The sequence below is a fragment of the Trichechus manatus genome, unplaced genomic scaffold, assembly GCF_000243295.1.
Source record: "Trichechus manatus latirostris isolate Lorelei unplaced genomic scaffold, TriManLat1.0 scaffold00084, whole genome shotgun sequence".
Classification (NCBI taxonomy): Eukaryota; Metazoa; Chordata; class Mammalia; order Sirenia; family Trichechidae; genus Trichechus; species Trichechus manatus.
In genome coordinates, this window is record NW_004444020.1 from 8643143 (window position 1) to 8648758 (window position 5616).

Sequence of the window (5616 nt, forward strand, 5' to 3'; positions counted from 1 at the left end):
CTCCCTTAGTCTACACTGATACAATTGACTATTGGGACCTAATTGTAGAACTTTACATTTTTCTGAGGTACATTTCATCCTGTTTGGTTTTATCCCATCATATTTTAAAATATATCTTGCTATCCAGATATTCAAGATCAATGTTAATTCTTTTAGGTGTGATGACATTATGGTTGTATTCTTTTAACTGAACTTCGTATTGGGATAATTGTAGATTCATATGCAGTTGTAAGAAATAATAGAACCCTTGTACATACACTTTGCCCAATTTTCCCCAGAACTAGTATTGTGCTAACCAATGGTATAATATCAAAACCAGGATATTGACATCGTTGATATAATCCACCCATCTTAGATTTTCCTGGTTTTACTTGTATTTGTGTGTGTGTGTAGGTTCATGTATCCACTGCAGTCAAGATACTAAACAAATCCAGCACTACTATGATCCCTCCTGTTGTCTTTCTGTAACCACATACATCTCCCTCCTGCTCCCCTGCCGCACTCCCATTCTTAATCCCTGGCAACTACTATTCTGTTCTTTCAAAAATGTTGTATAATGTAATCATACAGTATATAGCCTTTTGGGATTAACTTTTTTCACTCAGCATAATTTCCTGGAGATTCATGCAAGCTGTTCCTTTTTTATTGCTGAGTAATAGTATTCTGCAGTATGAATTTTGTTTAACCATTCACCTGTTGAACATCTGGGCTAATTCCAGTTTGACTTTTATAAATAAAGCTGGTGTGAACATTCATGGGCAGATTTTGTGTGATATAAATTTTCATTTCTTTGGGATAAATGCCCAAGAGTGCAATTGCTGGATCATATGGTAAATGCATGTTTAAATTTTCGAGAAACTGCCAAACTTTTCCAGAGTGGCTGTACCATTTTATATTCCCATCAGCAATGTATGAGTGATCCTGTTTCTTTGCATCCTCACCAATGTTTGGTGTTGTCACTCTTATTTTAGGCATTCTGTTAAGTCTATAGTGACATCTCATTCTGGTTTTAATTTGCATTTTCCTAATAGCTAAAGATGTTGAACACTTTTTCATGTGCTCATTTGCCATTTGTGTGTCCTCTTCATTGAAATGTTTCTTTATGTCTTTTGCCCATTTTGTAATTGAATTTTATGCTTTTTTACTGTTGAGCTTGGAGATTACTTTATATCCTAGACACTAATCTTTTGTCAGATAATGGGGTTTGCAAACATTTTCTCCCAGTCTGTAGCTTGCCTTCTTATCCTCTTAACAGAGTCTTTCACAGGGCAAAAAAATTTTTAATTTTGATGAAGTTCAAATTATCAGTATTTCCTTTTATGAATCTTGCTTTTGATGTCAATTCTAAGAACTCTGCCTAGCTTTGAAGAGTTTTGCCCTATATTTCCTTCTAAAAGTTTTATATTTTTATATTCTACATTAAGTCTATGATTCATTTTGAGTTAATACTTGCATAAGGTGTGAGTTTTAGGTTGAGGTTCATTTTTGTTTGTTTGTTTTTGCTTATGGATATCCATTTGCTACAATATTATTTGTTGAAAAACATATCCTTCCTCCATTGAACTGACTTTTGCACCTTGGTCAAAAATCAGCTGACCATGTTCGTGTGGTATATTTCTGAGATCTCTATTCTGTTCCATTGATCTGTGTGTCTGTCACTTTGACAATATTACAGTCTTGATTACTATCAGTCTTGAAATTTGGAAGACAGATTCCTTCCGTGTTAGTCTTCTTTTTCAAAATTGTTTTAGCTATCCTGGTTTCATCTTTTCATAAGCATTTCAGAAAAAGCTTATCTATACCTACAAAAAACCTTGCTGGGATCTTGAAAGAAATTGCATTAAGCCTGTGTATCAATTTGGGGACAGTTTACATCTTTGCTATGTTGGGTCTTCCAATCCATGAACACAGTATGTCTCTCTATTTATTTAGATCTTCTTTGATTTCTTTCATCAGCATTGCATAGTTTTCAGTACACAAGTTCTGTATATGTTTTGTTAGATTTACACCTAAGTATTTCATTCTTTTCAGTGATTGTTAATGATATTATACTTTAAATTTGTGCACATGTTTTCATTACTAATTTATAGATATACAATTCATTTTTTATATTTATGTTGTATCCTGTGATCTTGCTGAACCCATTTAATCATTTTAGGAGTTTTTTATAGACTCCTTGGGATCTCATGGTTTGTAGACATGTCATCTGAAAATAGGGACAGTTTTATTTTTTCCTTTGCAGTCTGTATGCCTTTTTACTTCTTTTTCTTGCCTTACTGCACTGGCTAGAACTTCAAGTACTATGTCAAATAAGAATGGCGAGAGTGGACATCCTTGCCTTATTCCCTGTCTAGAGGGAAAACATTCAGTTTTTCACTATCAAGTATGATGTTAGCTATAGGATTTTTGTAGATGCACTTTATCAAGTTGAGGTAATTCTCTATTCTTAGCTTGATGAGAGTTTTTTTTAATTCGTAAAATGATATTTTAAAAAAACTGTTGCCATTGAGTAGATTTTGTAAAATGATTTTTTTCCATGTAAATTGGTTTGATCGTACAGTTTTTTTCTTTAACTTGTTGATATGGTGTATTACATTAATTGATTTTCAAATGTTGAACCAGCTTTGCATACCTGGAATAAATCTCACTTGGCCATGGTGTATAATTCCTTTTATGCATTGTTGGATTCAGTTTGCTAATATTTTGTAAGATTTTTGTGTCTGAGTTTATGAGAGATACCAGTCTGTGGTTTTATTTTTTTAATATTTTCTTTATCTACTTTTGACATCAAGGTAATAATGGCCTCATAAAGTAAGTTCAAAAGTGCCCCCGCCTCTTCTATTTCCTGGAAGATATTGTGAAAATTGGTGTTAATTCTTTTTTAAATGATAGAATTCTCCAGGTGAGCACTTTAACCACTGCACCACCAGGGCTCCTTATGGGCACATAAACAAACAAAAAAAAAAAGGTTGCTGTTGCGTCCATTCTAATTTACAGTGACCCTATAGGACAGGGTAGAACTGCCACAGGATTTCCAAGGAGTGGCTGGTGGATCTGAACTGCCGACCTTTTCATTCACAGCTGTGCTCTTAACCACTGTGCCACCAGGGCTCCTATAGGCGTATATACCTGTTGAGGTAGAGTCAATTCTGACTCACAGCAACCGTATAGGACACAGTAGAACTGCCCCATAGGGTTTCCAAGGAGTGGCTTGTGGATTCAAACTGTTGGTCTTTTAGTTAACAGCCAAGCTCTTAAACACTTCACTACCAGGGTACATAGGCATTCTTATATTAGCCTCTCTGCTTTTGAATATGTTTGAAATTTTTATAATACAAATTTATAAAAAAAAATAGAGACATATCCTGCCATCCTGTCTTATTGATTGTATCTTCCTTTCAAAGCTCCTGCTGCTGGCTCTTGAGAGCATGTTCAGTGCTAGGCCTCAGCCTAGCATGTTCTCAGCCTCATTCTGCTAGGCTGCTTGCTGTCTCCATACAGCCTTAAAGCACTTTTAGAATGATACCCTCCCTGCCCTGTCTACCTTCTCTGCCCAGTCCCAATAGCATGGAACTCCTTAAAGTACCAGGCTGGGGGTAACAGCCCTGGTTTGTTACTGTCTTGGGGTAGCTTGAGGAAAGGTAGGATGGCATCAAGGTGTCTCTTACAGGATTTGTGCCTGTCATTTTATATGCATGGCTGTGATGATCCTCACCACAGCCCTGCAAAGGAAGAATCAGATATCTGAAGTGGGATGGAAAGGTGGCAGAGTTGTGACCTCTTGGGGGAGCACAGGGTATGCCGCAGAGGTTGAAGAATTTAGGGGCCAAGGAAGTTGCAGTAAATAAAAAATAACTTGTGGAAGGGAAGGAGGCAAATTATCCTGTGTCCCAGGCCCCACTCAGGAGACATGGAGCCAAGTTCAAGGCTGGAGGAGAGCAGCTGGGGAAGCAAAGTGAGGCTGGCACCTGGAGGAGTGATAGTGGAGAGGATCTTTGGTGTTTGCAGTTAGGAGGGAGCAGGAGAGGAAGGGACCAGTAATTTGGCTGGGGCAGCTCCCTCAGTCCACTTGAAAGGGAAAGGAGATAGACTGTAGCCAGGTATGGAATGAGCTGGGAGAGAAAATCAGAGGATTCAAGGGTCTCAGCCGAGGCCTGTGGAATTGGAAAAAGGGCCGGGCTCTGTGATTGCTCTGCATGCCTTGACTGGGCTGGGTATCTGGTCAGGAGCCAGGATCCCTTATGCTTTAATAGCTTCACACTTCCCAAATAGCTGCTTGAGAGAAATGTTTTGCATACTTTAGTAGAGGAAGAATGACCTCTTTACTACAGGGAGGCCCGTACCCAATCCTCCCATGCCACACCACACCCCAGCTGGCCCTTTCCCTTTCCATCCTTTGGGTGATTGTGAGGTTAGGGTTGGAGAAGGCAGGAAGACTCCCTTGTAGGTGCCCCAAGTGTTTCCTCACACGCAGGCCTACAGATGCTGAGGGCAAGATGGAGGTACGCCACCAGGGTCCTGCATTAGAATAGAGGCAGGGGAGTCAGGAGGGGTGTCGCCAGCAGCCACCCATCCCCTCAAGGTTGCAGGGCCTGATAACGAGCAGCAGGTGCCAATCTGGAGACAGAGTTGGAGATGAAAGGCCCTGGGGAGAGGGCTGCAGCCCCATGACATAGGGTGCTGTCAATGTTATCACTGTGACGGTAACAGCAAAGGGAGGCAGGTGTTAGATATAAGAAGAGGAGTGTGTGAAAAAGGACAGAGAAGAACCATGGAGAGGGGCCAGACTGCCCCCTGAGGCTGGTTGGAAGAATGAGCCCGGGGCTGCCCAAACTCCTTGTGAGAGTAGATTTGGCTTCACAGGCCTCTTTCATTCTGTGTGCAAACTGTAGACCCATTGTGTGCATACTCTGGGCACAATATGTGCACTTATAAAGCAGATGCCTGTGCTCCTGCAGTCTTCCCCGACAGTCTCCTAAAAGGCTCAGTGCCCTTCTTGACTGTGCTCCCTCCACAGCGAGCCTGAGCCCATGCCTCCCAGCTGGTAGCTGATGACCTATTCAGCCTTGTTGGGGGACATGAAGGAATGTGTGTTGGTACCCGAGGATGGCAGTGGAAGGAGAGGGAGATGATGAGAAGCTGGCAGGAGCCTGTGTAGGGTAGGAGGCTCAGGTTTATGCAGCTTGCTTAAGGTCACATAGTAAGTGGCAGAGTCAAGGCCTGGATGCAGGTCAGTATGACATAAGAGTCATAAACAATGTGCCTCAGTTTCCTCATTTGTCCAATGGAGAGAATAATAGTCCTTACCTTCCAGCATGGTTATAAGGAATGAGGTAATTGTGTAACAGTGTAGCCCATGGTCTAGATGGAACACGGTAAGTGCTCAACAAATTTTAGCAGATATTTTTATTAATATTAATATGCCATTGCTTTATCATTACCAAAGCCAGAATTACAATGAAGATGATAACAAAAGCTTAGCATAGCACACGTGTGATGAAATTAGGGTTGTTTCTGGTTCATAAACAACCTTTCATTAGACAGTAATCTGAAGTTGTGACATTCCCTCAATCTGAACCTACATGTCAGCCTGTCTGTCTGCCTCTCGATCCCAGA